Below are 15,893 nucleotides of genomic sequence, written 5' to 3' on the forward strand. Positions count from 1 at the left end.
GGAACATATTATTTGTCATTCACTGGTGTTGAAGAAACTGAGAGGTTGAGATGAGAGGTTTCTTATGAAACCTCTTAGATGTCCTAAGAGCATAATTATAATAATTTAATTACATAATCCAAAATTTGTTCTGCTTTAATACCTATAAATGATATGATTATTCAGAATGCCTTAAAATGATTCTATAATTAGATTAGGCCTGTTGAAGAGATGTTCATTCTTAAATGTGAACAAGATTAAATGTATTTGGGAATTGTTAGGCTGAACTATACAAATTCGTATGTTTATCTCCCCACCCAATCCCACGTATTCCAAAATGTTTTGGGGGAGGCACTTAAGATTTTGAGATTTAATTTTGTTTTTTTAAACATGAACATTTCTTAAGTTTTTATGGGCAGAGAAGCCTTAGGTTACTATGTTCAATGTAAGGTATTTAAAAGTAAGGAAATACTGCAAATTATTTCTTCTGTAGAAATCAGTGGAAATGATAAAACATCTTGAGACAGTTTATATTATGATGAAATAAAATTTAAAATTACAAAATGACTTAAAAATTTAGCCAGAGTAAATTGACACTTCTTGAAATTTCAAAAGTATTTTAAAAAATAATGCTCAGTATGTCGTGACATTTGTGGTGTTTCCTAAAAGTAATGTGTTTTCTCTGAAATAATTCAAATTGAAAAGTGTTTGACTTTCTAAACGCTGGTAATTGCATTTGATTCTCTAATTCTGACTGTAAAAATGTCTTAGTAATACATGTAATTTTTACTTTCAACCTGCATATGTTTATCCTTTAAATTTGGAGAAGTTAAGCTCTTTGCATACTTTATATGAAAGTATTAATTGGGCACCTGGGTGGCTCAGTCGGTTGAGCGTCTGCGTTTGGCTCAGGTCGTGATCCCGGAGTCCCAGGATTGAGCCCCTCGTCAGGCTCCCTGCTCAGTGGGGAGTCTGCTTCTCCCTCTAACCCTCCCCCCTCTCATGCTTTCTCTCTCTCGATCTCTCTCTCACAAATGAATAAATAAAATCTTAGAAAAAAGTATTAATCAAATTTGTTTGCTTCTGCATACAAAAATATGTTCTATATAGAATTTTTAAATTTTTTGTGTTCAGTTTTTTTGTTTTCATCTTTGACTATTATTATAAGGCTTGTTTTTACATTTGGTGATACACACACACATACACACACGTACACACCTATTTTACTTTTTCTAGTTCTTTTGTGCTGTTTTAATCCACTTAGTTTATTAATAGTGTTCATTACTCAAAGATTACAACTATAATAATGAGTATCCTAACATAGAAAGCAAACTCTCTGGAATGAAAAGTATGAGACATATAGAGGCTCTAGGCTGGACTGGAATAATTCTTTTTACCATAGTCAAAAATTTTCCTTTTGTATTATTAAGGAATCTTTTACCCTCTTATTGTCAAGAGTGTCTCTCCCCTTCCCTTAATGTTTTATCAGTGTGTTTTTTAATTTCTTTCCCTTATTACACTGGCAAGGACCTCAGTACAATCTTTAAAAGTGAGAAGAGGAAGATACTTGCCCTGATGCCAGTTGTGGGAGAAACATACTCAGTCTTACACCATTAAGTATGATGTTAACTATAGGTTTTTGTGTTGTAGAATACCCCCCCTTTTTTTTAAAGATTTTATTTATGGGGCGCCTGGGTGGCTCAGTCGTTAAGCGTCTGCCTTCAGCTCAGATCATGATCCCAGGGTCCTGGGATCTAGGCCTGCATCGGGCTCTCTGCTCAGTGGGAAGCTTGCTTCTCCCTCTCCCACTCCCCCTGCTTGTGTTCCCTCTCTTGCTGTGTTTCTCTCTGTCAAACAAGTGAGAGAGGGAACACAAGCAGGGGGAGTGGGAGAAGGAGAAGCAGACCTCCCGCGGAGCAGGGAGCCCGACGTGGGGCTTGATCCCAGGACCCTGGGATCATGACGTGAGCCGAAGGCAGACGCTTAACGACTGAGCCACCCAGATGCCCCTAGAATACCCCTTATTAAATGGAGGAAAATCCCTTTTCATTTGCTGAGAGTTTTTATTGTGAACATTTGTTAAATTTTGTCAGATGATTTTTTCACGTAAATTGAAAAGATTTTTTTTTCCTTTGGACTGTTAATATGGTGGGTCACATTGACTGATTTTTGATTAATGAAGCCAGCCTTGCATTTCTGATACAAATTTTACTTGGTTGTGTTGTGTTACTATTTTTATATACTGATGAATTCAACTTGAATTAATTTATCGAGGATTTTTGTCTACGTTCATAAGGTATATTGAATTGTAATGTTTTTGTAGTGTCTTTATCTGGTTTTGTAATTAGGTGATACTGGTTTCGTATAATGAGTTGGAAAGTATTCCATCTTTTTCTGCTTTCTTGAAGAGATTGTGTAGACTTAATTGTTATTCTTTAGATGTTTGGTAGAAGTTGGCATTGAAATTATCAGGGCCTAGACATGTATTTCAAAAGGATTTTACTAAGAATTACATTAATAGTTATTGGATAATTTCAGTTATCTATTTCTATTTGGATGAGTTTTGGTAGTTGGCCAATTTCATTGAAGTTATGGAAATTATATGTAAAATTCCTTGTGGCATTCTCTTTTTTGTGTTTTAGGGGTCAGTGATATTTCTTCCTCCATTTTTTTGTTAAGACTTTATTAGAGAGAGAGAGAGAGAGAGCAGGGGGAGGGGGAGAAGCAGACTCCCTGCTGAGCAGGGAGCCTGACACGGGGCTTGATCCCAGGACGCTGAGATCATGACCTAAGTGGGAGGCAGATGCCCAACTGACTGAGCTACCCCAGGCGCCCCTCTTCCTTCATTTTTGATACTAATAATTTGGGTTTTTTTTTTCAGTGTAAACTAGAGTTTATTTAATTGTATTCTTTTTCAAAGAACCAGCTTACAGTCTATTGCTACTTTTGTTATTATAAGTTTCAGTAATTTATGCTTTTTATTATTTCCTCCCTTTTGCTTGCTTTGGGTTTATTTTTATCTCTTTTTGTGGTTTCTTATGGTGGAAACTTAGATCATTGATTTGAGACTTTTCTAACAGAAGCATTTAATGCTCTAAGTTTGCTTTTAAACACAGTATCTTCTTTGTCACACAAATTTTTTTGTGTTATATTTTTATTCTTGTTCAGTTCAGAATATTTTCCAATATTCCTTGATATTTCTTCAATTTCCAAGCATTTGGAGGCTTTTCTAGTTATCTTTCTGTTGTTGATATTCAGTTTAAATTCATTATCATCAGAGATCATATTTTATATGATTTCAGTTCTTTTAAAATTGTTAGAGTTTGTTAGGACCTAAGATATGGTCTGTTTTGCTAAGTGTTCTGTGTGCACTTGAAAGAGTGTGGATTCTCCTAATACTGTTCAGTTCTGTGTCCTTGTTGATTTATTTTTTTAAAGATTTTATTTATTTATTAGAGAATGAGAAAGAGCATGAGTTGGGGGAGGGTCAAAGGGAGAAGCAGACTCCCTGATGAGCAGAGAGCCCCATGCAGGACTCGATCCTGGGACTCCAAGATCATGACCTGAGTCGAAGGCAGTCACCTAACCAACTATGAGCCACCCAGGCACCCTCCTTGCTGATTTTCTACCAGTTTCATTACTGAAAGAGGAGTGTTGAAATCTCCAACTATAATAATGGATCTATTTCTCCTTTTAGTTCTGTTAGTTTTTGAAGCTCTGTTGTTTGGTACATAAATACCTAGGATTATTGTCTTTTGATTAGTGTTTGCGTGGTAAGTCTTTTCCATCATTTTATTTTATTTTTTAAAAGATTTTATTTATTTATTTGATTAAGAGAGACCACGAGCAGGGGGAGGGGCAGAGGAAGAAGGAGAAACAGACGCCCTGCTGAGCAGGGAGCCTGATGCAGGACACAGGACGGATTCTAGTACCCTGGGATCCTGACCTGAGCTGAAGGCAGCCACTTAACTGACTGAACCACCCAGGCATCCCATCCATCATTTTACTTTTAACCTACCCTTGTCATTATATTTGAAGTCAATTTCTTGTGGAGAGCATATTCATGCTTTAATTTTTCTGACAATCTCAATATTTTACTTGGTTTATTTAGACTATGTATATGTTGGATTATATCTGCCATTTTATTACTCATTTTCTGTATGATTTCTCTTTTATATTTTCCCATTTCCCTTTTCCTACTCTCTTGGATTTCTTGAGCATTTTTTAGTATTTTATCTATTGTGATTTTTTTTACTATATCTGTATAGTTTTTTACTTTCTTAGGTATTATCCTAAACGAACTTTTACAGTTTACTTAAAATCAGTATTTTACCAATTCATGTGGAATATAGGTATCTTATCTCCATTTATATTCCTTTATCCTTTCCTTTTTCTGTCATAGTTGTCTTATAAAACCCACTGGACAGGGTTGTATATTTTGTTTGCAACTGTTGTACATATTTTTAAGAATTCAAGAGGAGAACAATCCATTACATATATCTGGATATTTGTCATATTTCTGTTGCTCTTTCTTAATTTCTGATGTTCTAAGTTTCCATTGGTATATCCATTCTACCTGGAAAACTACTTTTAGCATGTCTTTTAGAGCTGATCTGATTAGTTCTCATAGCTTACCTTCATATGAGAATGTCTTTATTTTACTTTAATTCATGAAAGATATTTTTGGAGGATATAAAATTCTAGGTTGACAGTTCTTGATTTTATTTTAAAAAAATTTTTTTAATTGTTATGTTAATCACCATACATTACATCATTAGTTCTTGATGTGGTGTTCCATGATTCATTGTTTGTGCATAACATCCAGTGCTCCACGCAGAATGTGCCCTCTTTAATACCCATCACCAGACTAACCCATCCCCCCACCCCCCTCCCTTCTAGAACCCTCAGTTTGTTTTTCAGAGTCCATCGTCTCTCATGGTTCGTCTCCCCCTCTGACTTACTCCCCTTCATTCTTCCCCTCCTGCTATCTTCTTCTTTTTCTTTTTTCTTAACATATGTTGCATTATTTGTTTCAGAAGTACAGATCTGTGATTCAACAGTCTTGCACAATTCACAGCGCTCACCATAGCACATACCCTACCCAGTGTCTATCACCCAGCCACCCCATCCCTCCCAGCCCCCACCACTCCAGCAACACTCAGTTTGTTTCCTGAGATTAAGAATTCCTCATATCAGGGCGCCTTGGTGGCTCAGTCGGTTAAGCGGCTGCCTTCGGCTCAGGTCATGATCCTGGAGTCCCTGGATCGAGTCCCGCATCGGGCTCCCTGCTCAGCGGGGAGTCTGCTTCTCCCTCTGACCCTCTTCCCTCTCGTGCTCTCTATCTCTCATTCTCTCTCTCTCAAATAAATAAATAAAATCTTAAAAAAAAAAAGAATTCCTCATATCAGTGAGGTCATATGATACATGTCTTTCTCTGATTGACTTATTTCACTCAGCATAACACCCTCCAGTTCCATCCACATCGTTGCAAATGGCAAGATCTCATTCCTTTTGATGGCTGCATAATATTCCATAGTGTATATATACCACATCTTCTTTATCCATTCATCTGTCGATGGACATCTTGGCTCTTTCCACAGTTTGGCTATTGTGGACATTGTTGCTATAGACATTGGGGTGCATGTACCCCTTCGGATCCCTACATTTGTATCTTTGTGGTAAATACCCAGTAGTTCAATTGCTGGATCGTAGGGTAGCTCTATTTTCAACTGTTTGAGGAACCTCCATACTGTTTTCCAGAGTGGTTGCACCAGCTTGCATTCCCACCAACAGCGTAGGAGGGTTCCCCTTTCTCCACATCCCCACCAACATCTGTCGTTTCCTGACTTGTTCATTTTAGCCATTCTGACTGGTGTGAGGTGGTATCTCATTGAGGTTTTGATTTGGATTTCCCTGATGCCGAGCGATGTTGAGCACTTTTTCATGTGTCTGTTGGCCATTTGGATGTCTTCTTTGGAAAAATGTCTGTTCATGTCTTCTGCCCATTTCTTGATTGGATTAATTGTTCTTTGGGTGTTGAGTTTGATAAATTCTTTATAGATTTTGGATACTAGCCCTTTATCTGATATCTCATTTGCAAATATTTTCTTCCATTCTGACAGTTCTTTTCTTACAGCACATTAAAAATCCCCCACTTCCTTCTGGCCTCCATGATTTCTGATGAGAAATATACAGCCATTCAAATAATTTTTCATCTCTATGAAACATTATTTTTCTCTGGCTGTTTTCAGGAGTCTTTGTCCTTTTTATCAGTTTGATTATGATATGTCTGGGTGTGGCTCTCTTTGAATTTTTCCTGTTTGTGGTTTTCTGAGCTTCTTGAATGTGTAAGTACATATCTTTCAACAACTACATAAAATTTTTAGCTATTCAGATTTTTTTTGCTCTTCCACCTCCTTTCTCCTCTCTGAGACTCCAATGATGTTAGACTTTTTGGTATTGTCTCACAGATCCAGGGCCTCTCCTCATTTATTTATTTATTTATTTTTACTCCTTTGTTCAGATTGGATTGTTTCTCCTGATCTATCTCAAGTTCACTGACTTCCCTTTTATCTCCTTTCTGAATTCATCCAGTGAATTTCTTATTTTTATTTTTATACTTTTTATTTCTAAAATTGCCATTTGGTTTTTCTTTATATTTTATATTCCTTTTCTGAAACTTTCCATTTGTTTCAAAAATGTTTGCCTTAACATCTTTCTCTGGTTCTAAAATTTGTGTCATGTCATGATTGGTTTCTGTTGATTGTTGAAGTAATTTTGGATACCATCTTTGACATTTCAAATATTGTGTAGGAATCTCTGGGTAACTAAGGATAATAGCCAAGTTAGGTTCAGGCCGCACATTTTGATGTGCCTCTGTGACCTGTGGTTCCAATATCCATTCATTTCCTCAATGATTGCGGTACTATTTAGGTCACTTCTGCATGTGTACTACTCATGATTTGCTACAGACCTGGACAATAGTTCTACCTTGCAGCTCACTTCTCAAAACTTGTGCTATGTTATTTAGGGTCAGATCCATTTATGTACAACTCAGGGATAAGCCTAATAATTCAAACAACTGTGGGATCACACTTCATTTTCCTACTTTTTATAGTCTCCTTGACACTTTCTGGCTCCCTAGAGCCTCCCTTCCTAGTCTTTCATCTAAAAAGCTGAGGCTTTAGTTTCTTCCTTCTGCTCTACACTTCCTATGACTGCATCTGTGGTGAAAAGGTATCAAGACAGAGGGAAGAGAAGCAATGGGGATTTGCCCACACTCTTGGGATCATAGCTCTTTTGGTCAAAGAGAAGGGATCTGTTCACTCTGAATCCTCTGAGATTTAAGTGCCTGACAAGATGTGGTTGCTGTGGTCTATCATTTGGGACCTGGAGTGGTGAAGAAGGGAGAAAATAAGGGGGGGGGGAAGAGCCATGACCCACCCTCTCTGACCTTTAGGAGCCCCCTTTCCTATTCTTCAGAAAGGGAAGGATTCTGTTGACTCCTTGGTGCATATTTCTGTGTTTCAGGCTGCCTTTGGGTTCAGGCTAGGTAGTAACTAAAGAATTATAAAGTCTTTGCTAGTTCTGTGGAATTTAGATTTTGGGTCTGCTTTCCTAATTTGTCTGCTACTACGATTTATATTTCAGAGTCTTCAGGATATGCTCCATGCATTCTGTCCAGGATTTAAAGTTACATTCAGTGGGAGAGGCAAGTGTGTACTTACTCTAACTGCCTTGGAATTGGAATCTCACAGTTTTTGTATGTAATTCAAATAAGGTCATATGTCACTGCTTACAATATGTCTTAGAGTTCTTCCTATATCTCATAGGATTCTTTACTTTGGAACTTATGAAGATAATGTTTTGTTGAGTTAACCAGATTCCTCCATCAATGAGAAATGGAGTTTACATATGCATGGATAAATATAACTAAAGGATAATACAGTAGTTTCAGGAACCACTTTCCAGTTTTTCTTCACCAAGGAACTAATGATAAATTTTGATTGTGGTGAAATGACTTATTCTGGCCCAGTCTAGAACCTCTATTATAGAACTAACTCATGCTTTTCATTTAGAGTGTTAACTTTGTATGTTAGGATACTCATTATTGTAGTTGTAATCTTTGAGCAATGGATAGAATTGTTGCCCTCCAGTATGCTTTGCAGAATGGTTGCTATATGATGCTGCATCTGTAACCGGAGTGTTCTCTCCATCCCTTTGGTGACAGCATGTGCTATGGCAGTGGCCTTTAACCTGGGAAATGAAAACACTTTCTAAGGGGATGCACAGGTCCTGATAATTTTAAAATATTTTTTGAGATGAAATACATATACCATACAATTCACCCAGTTAAAATGCACCTTTGGTATGTTATAAAAAATTATGGTAAAATATGCATAACAAAAGTTGCCATTTTAGCCATTTTTAAGTGTACAATTATATATATATATACATATATATATATAATTATGCACTACTGCATTTTCATTTATCCATTCATTTGTTGATCGATCCTTGGGTTCTATCTTTTGGCCATTGTGAAAATGCCATTACAGAACATTGACATACAAGTTTATGTTGGAGTCCCTCTTTCAATTCCTTTGGTTATAAACCTAGGAGTGGAATTGTTGGATCATATGGTAATTTTATATTTAGCTTTTTGAGGAACTGCCGAACTATTTTTCATAGTGATAACTGGCTACCCCAGTTTCATTCCCACCAGCAATGTACATGATTGAAGAATTTCTCCACATCCTTGCCAATGCTTTTGTTGTTGTTATTGTTTTATTATTATAGCAATCCTAGTAGTAGTATCTCATTGTAGTTTTGATGTGCATTTGCCTAATGACTGATGATGCTGAACATCTTCATGTACATATTGAACATTTTTATATATCTGCAGAAGTGTCTGTTCAACTCCTTTGCCCATTTCAAATTGGGTGGTCTTTTGTTAATAGGAGTTCTTTATATCATACCAGATGGGTGATTAACAAATATTTCCTCCCATTCTGTAGATTGTTTTTACTTTTTTTTTTGTCTTTCTACTTTCTTGATAATGTTCTTGATGCGCAGGTTTAATTTTTTTCTTGAAATATAGCGAAGATACAATGTGTTAGTTTCAGATGTACAACATACTGGTTTGACAATTTTTTTTAAGATTTATTTATTTATTTATTTATTTATTTATTTATTTATTTGAGAGAACATAAGCAGGGGGAACGGCAGAAGGAAAGGGAGAAGTAGGCCCCCCACTGAGCAGGGAGCCTGATGTGGGGCTCGATCCCATAACCCTGGGATTATGACCCGAGCCGAAGGCAGACACTTAACCAACTGAGCCACGCAGGCGCCCCTGATTTGACAGTTCAATACATAATTCAGTGCTCACCACAATAAGTGTAATCACCATCTCTCATGGTACATTATTACAGTATTATTGACTATGTTCCCTATTTCTTCCTGTTTCAGTTTTGGTAGTTTCCAAGTTTCTAGGAATTTATCCATTCTTCCAGATTGCCTAATTTGTTGGCATATAATCACTTGTAATATGTTCTTTTTTTTAAAGATTTTTTTAATTATTTGAGAGAGAGACAGAGTGCATGAGCACACAAGCAATGGGGAGGAGCAGAGGGAGAGGGAGAAGCAGGCTCCCTGCTGAGCAGGGGCTCCATCTCAGGACCCCAAGACCATGACCCAAGCTGAAGGCAGACTCTTAACCAACTGAGCCACCCAGGCTCATAATATATTCTTAAAATTGTTTGTATTTCCTTGGTGTTGGTTGTGATCTCTCCTCTTTCATCCATGATTTTATTAGTTTTGGTCCTTCTTTTTTCTTTTTGATAAGTCTGGCTAGGGGTTTATCAATTTTATTAATTCTTTCAAAGAACCAGCTTCTAGTTTAGTTGATCTGTTCCACTGTTCTTTGGTTTCTATTTCATTGATTTCTGCTCTAATACTTATTATTTCTTGTCTCCTGCTTGGTTTAGGCTTTATTTGCTGTTCTTTCTCCAGCTTTAGGTGTAAGTTTAGCTTGTGTATTTGAGACTCTTCTAGTTTCTTGAGAAAAGCTTGTATTGCTGTGTACTTCCCTCTTAGGACGACCTTTGCTGCATCCCAAAGGTTTTGAACAGTTGTGCTTTCATTTTCATTTGTTTCCATGATATTTAAAAGTCTTCTTTAATTTCCTGGTTGACCCATTCATTCTTTAGTAGGATGCTCTTTAATCTCCAAGTGTTTGAGTTCCTTCCGAATTTCCTTTTTGATTGAGTTCAAGTTTTAAAGCATTATGGTCCGAGAATATGCAGGGAATAATCTCAGTCTTTTGGTATCAGTTGAGACCTATTTGTGACCCAGTATGTGATCTATTCTGGAGAATGTTCCATGTGCACTCGAGAAGATTGTATGTTCTGTTGCTTTAGGATGGAATGCTTTGTATATATCTGTGAAGTCCATCTGGTCCAGTGTGTCATTCAAAGCCCTTATTTCCTTGTTGATCTTCTACTTAGATGATCTCTCCATTGCTGTGAGGGGCGGTGTTCAAGTCCCTTACAATTATTGTATTATTATCAATGTGTTTCTTTAATTTTGTTATTAATTGGTTTATATAATTGGCTGCTCCCAAGTTAGGTGCATAAATATTTATAATTGTTAGATCTTCTTGTTGGAGAGACCCTTTAAGTGTGATATAGTGTCCCTCTTCATCTCTTAATACAGACTTTGGTTTAAAATCTAATTTGTCTGATATAAGGATTGCTACCCCAGCTTTCTTTTGATGTCCATTAGCATGATAAATGGTTCTCTACCCCCTCACTTTCAATCTGGAGCTGTCTTTTGCTCTAAAATGAGTGTCTTGTAGACAGCATATTGATGGGTCTTGTTTTTTTTTATCCAATCTGATAGCCTGTGTCTTTTGATTGGGGCATTTAGCCCATTTACATTTAGAGTAACTATTGAAATATATGAATTTAGTGCCATTGTATTACCTGGAAAAGTCCCTGTTTCTGTATATTGTCTCTGTTCCTTTCTGGACTATGTTACTTTAGGGCTGTCTCTCCACTGACAGGATCCCCCTTAATATTTCTTACACGGTTGGTTTAGTGATCACAAATTCTTTTAGTTTCTGTTTGTCCTGGAAGCTCTTTAACTCTCCTTCCATTCTAAATGACAGCTTGCTGGATATAGTATTCTTGGCTGCATGTTCTTCTCATTTAGTACCCTGCATATATCACACCAACCCTTTCTGGCCTGCCAGGTCTCTGTGGATAGGTCAGCTGCCAGTCTAATGTTTCTACCCTTGTAGGTTAAGGACCTCTTGTCTTGAGCTACTTTCAGGATTTTCTCTTTATCTCTGAAATTTGCAAGCTTCACAATTATATGTTGGGGTGTTGATCTGTTTCTATTGATTTTGAGAGGGGTTCTCTGAGTCTCCTGAACTTGAATGTCTGTTTCCTTCCCTACATTAGGGAAGTTCTCATCTATGATTTACTCAAATATACCTTCTATCCCTCTCTCTCTTCTTCCTCTGGGACCCCAATTATTCTAATATTGTTTCAGTTTATGGGATGGCTGATTTCTCAAAGCATCCGCTCATGATCCATTGGTTGTTTTTCTCTCTTTTCCTCAGCTTCCTTATACTTTCCATCATTTTGTCTTCTATGCCACTGACTCTCTCTTCTGCCTTATTTTACCATAGCCATTAGCACGTCCATTTTAGACTGCATCTCAGTTAAAGCATTTTTAATTTTGGCCTAATTAGATTTTAGTTCTTTTATTTCTGTACTATGGGATTCACTAGCATCTTTTATGCTTTTATCAAGCCCAGCTAGTGTCTTTATAATCATTATTCTAAATTCTAGGTTTTACTTATATCCATATTGATTAAATCTGTGGCAGAGAGTATTGCCTCTGGTTCTTTCTTTTGTTGCAAATTTCTCCTTCTAGTTATTTTGTTCAGACAAGAATAGATGAATGAGAGAATAAAATCAAAAATATCAACCATGACCCCAGCGAAGTATACACTAGACAAATCCAAAGAGATCAGGAACCAAAAAAGGAAAAAAAAGAAAAGAAAAATAAAGGGGGGGTAGAATATAATCTTACAGACACTAGATTCCAGAATTGTAAAGAAAGTTTATATATATATATATATATATATATACACAAAAATAAAATTGAATACAGTGAAAGGAAGCCAAAAATGAAGAACATACTTATAAAAGGTAAATGTAAAAATGAAAATTTTAAAAAGACATAAAAAAGACTTGATAAGAAGCTAGTTGAAAAGGAAAAAAAAATTTTAAACTGAAAGACTAAAGACTCAAAAAAACCTTGAATTCTATATATTGTATAATTTTCCCCTAGTGCAGGAGTTTTTCAGTTCTGTGTGATACATAAACTTGGTATTAGCCTGATGTTCCTGCTGGTCTTCTGGGGGAGGGGCCTGCTGCACTGATTCTCAGATGTCTTTGCCTAGGGGGAGCTGCACTGCCCTTTACCAGAGGGCCAGGCTCAGCACAAGCTGCTTCCAGTTGCTCTACGTGGCTTTTGTTCCCTGAAGTCTTTCTTTACCACCTAAGAGGATGAAAATAAAAATGGCAGTGCCCCCATCTCCAGCCCCAGAGCTGAAATATCAAGGCCCCCTCTCTTTAGTAAACTCTCAGGGAAAAGCAGTCAGTCACTTTTGTGTGCACCAAACTCAGCAGACTCCTGCAGTGTGCACCTCTGCCAGTCCTCCTGGGGGAAGGAGCAGGGTCTCCCTGTGGTTCAGGCACTTGTTTGGTCCCTGCTTGGAGAGCGGTCGCCGGAATGTGCTGTGGTTCATGGTTTATGGCAACATCGAGCTGAGAGCCCACTCTGGGGCTCTCTGATTGTAGCTGGCTTCCCTGTTCTGATGCTTGGGAACTCTGTCCCACTCAGGCACCCCCATTCTTTGTTACCCCAGGGATCCTGAGACCACACTCTTCCACCTAGGATTCTGCCCTGTTTTGCTGTCTGGGCACCTTTCAAGCAGGGACGTCCCTCACCAAGCAGACTTGTGAAAGTTCTGATTTGGTGCTCCACTGCTATATCGCTTTCCAGTAGCCAACTTATGGAGGCTCCCTCCCCCTCGCAGTCTATCTTCCAATATATCCCCTCAGATTCACGTCTCCACACCTCCTACCTTGCAAAAAGTGGTTGCTTTTCTATTTGTAGAATTGCAGCAATTCTTTTCTTAGATCTCCAGTTGAATTCACAGGTGTTCAGAATGATTTGATAGATATCTAGCTGAATTCAAGGGACCAGATGAAATATAAGGGTCCCCTACTCTTCCACCATCTTCCTTTCTCTGATTTTCGTATATTGAACCACCGTTGTATTCTTGAGATAAATCCCATTTGATCAGGATATATAATCCTTTTAAAGTATTGTTGAATTTGGTTTGCTAATGTTTTGTTGAGTATTTTTGCCTCTGTGTTCATCTGCGATACTGGCCAGTAATTTTCTTGTAGCGTACTCTTATTTTGGTAATGCTGGTCTTGTAAAAGGACTTTGGAAGTGTTCCCTCTTCATCTTTTTGGAAGAGTTTGGGAAGGGTTTGTATTAATTCTTCTTTAGATATTTGGTAGAATTCAGCAGTGAAGCCACCTGGTCCTGGAATTTTCTTTGTTGGGAGGTTTTTACTGACTCAGTAATCTCCTTACTAGTAAATGAACTGTTCATATTTTCTATTTTTTCATATTCAGTCTTTTTTTTTTTTAAAGATTTTATTTATTTATTTGTCAGAGAGAGAGATTGAGTGCACAAGCAGAGGGAGCAGCACGCTTCCCGCTGAGCAAGGAGCCTGATGTGGGACTCAATCCCAGGACCCTGGGATCATGACCTGAGCTGAAGGCAGCCGCTTAACCAACTGAGCCACCCAGGCATCCCTCTTCATATTCAGTCTTGGTAAGTTGTATGTTTCTAGAAATTTACCCATTTCTTCCAGATTGTCCAATTTGTAGGTGTATAATTATTTATTGTAGTCTCTTCTGGTCTTTTGTATTTCTGTGAAATCAGTTGTAATGTCTCCTCTTTCATTTCTAATTTTATTTATTTGAGTCCTCTCTCTTTTCTTGGTAAGTCTATCTAAAGGTTTCTCTATTTTTATGTTTTCAAAAACCAATTTAGTTTCATTGATCTTTTCTATTGTCTTCTCTATTTCATTTATTTCCATTCTGATCTTTATTTCCTTTCTTCTAACTTTGGATTTAGTTCTTTTTTTTTTTTTCTAGTTCCTTGAGATGTAAAGTGAAGTTGTTTGAGATCTTTCTTGTTTCTTAATTTAGGTGTTTATTGCTATAAACTTCTCTCTTGCAACTGTTTTATAGCATCCCATAGGTTTGATATGTTGTGCTTTCATTTTCATTTTTTCAGGATATTTCTTGATTTCCCTTTTGATTTCTTCTTTGAACCATTAGTTGTTCAGGAGCACGTTGTTTAATCTCCACATATCTGTGAATTTCCAGCTCTCTTCCTGTTAATTGATTTCTAGTTTCATGCTGTTGTGGTTGGAAAAGATAGTTGGACTGATTTTAATCTTCTTAAATTTGATAAGACTTGTTCTGTGACCTAGCATGTTATCTATCTTGGAGTATGTTCAGTGTGCATTTGAGAATGATGTGTATTCTGGATGAAATGTTCTACATTTGTTTGTTAGGTCCATTTGGTCAATAGTGTGGTTCAAGTTCAATTTTTTTTTTTTTTAAGATTTTCTTTCTTTCTTTGACAGAGAGAGACTCAGCAAGAGAGGCAACGCAAGCAGGGGGAGTGGGAGAGGGAGAAGCAGGCTTCCTGATGAGCAGAGAGCCTGATGCAGGGCTCGATCCCAGGACTCCGGGATCATGACCTGAGCCAAAGGCAGACACTTAACAACTGAGCCACCCATGCGCCCCACAAGTTCAATGTTTTCTTACTGGTTTTCTGTCTGGATGATCTATCCATTGTTGAAAGTGAGGTATAGCAGTCCCCTGCTATTATTGTATTATATTCTGTTTCTCTCTTTGGAACTGTGATAATATTTGCTTAATATATTTTGGTATTTTGATGTTGGGTGTATATATATTTATGAATGTTATGTCTTTAGATGAATTTACCCCCTTATTATATAATGACTGTCTTTGTCTCTTGTTACTGTTTTTGGCTTAAAGTTTCTTTTGTTTGATATTAGTATAGATACCTCTGCTTTCCTTTGGTTTCCACTTGCATGGAATATCTTTTGCCATATTTTCACTTTGAATCTGTGTGTGTTCTTAGAGCTGAGGTGAATCTTTTTAAGCAGCATATAGTTGGGTCTTTTTTCTTTTTAATCCACCTAACCATTCCATACCTTTTGATTGTAGAATTTGATCCATTAACATTTAGAGTAATTACCGATAGGTAAGAACTTGCTAATACCATCTTATTGTCTTCCTCCTTTCTTGCTGGCTTCCTTGTAAGTCAGTGTTTTTCCATAGTAGAATGCATTGATTTCTTTCCCTTTGTCTTTTCTGTTTGTTACAGATTTTTGCTTTGTGGTTACTATGAAGTTTACATAAGATATCTTATAGTACTCTAGTTTCTGCCAATATTTGATCATATACAAATAGTCTATCCTTTTACTCTTACCCTTTTACATTTTTTTAAAAGATTTTATTTATTTATTTGACAGAGAGAGATCACAAGCAGGGGTGAGGGGCAGAGGGAGAGGGAGAAGTAGGCTCCCGGCCGAGCAGGGAGCCTGATGCGGGGCTCAATCCCAGGACCCTGGGATCATGACCTGAGTCAAAGGCAGATGCTTAACCAGCTGAGTCACCCAGACGCCTCTCTACCCTTTTACATTTTTGATGTCACCATTTACATTTTGCTTATTGTGTATTCATTAACAAATTGTTGAAGCTATAGCTATTTTTAATACCTTT

This window comes from Callorhinus ursinus, unplaced genomic scaffold (genome assembly GCF_003265705.2).
Source record: "Callorhinus ursinus isolate GAN/ISIS: 27379988/994484 unplaced genomic scaffold, GSC_fseal_2.0 scaffold56, whole genome shotgun sequence".
Lineage (NCBI taxonomy): Eukaryota > Metazoa > Chordata > Mammalia > Carnivora > Otariidae > Callorhinus > Callorhinus ursinus.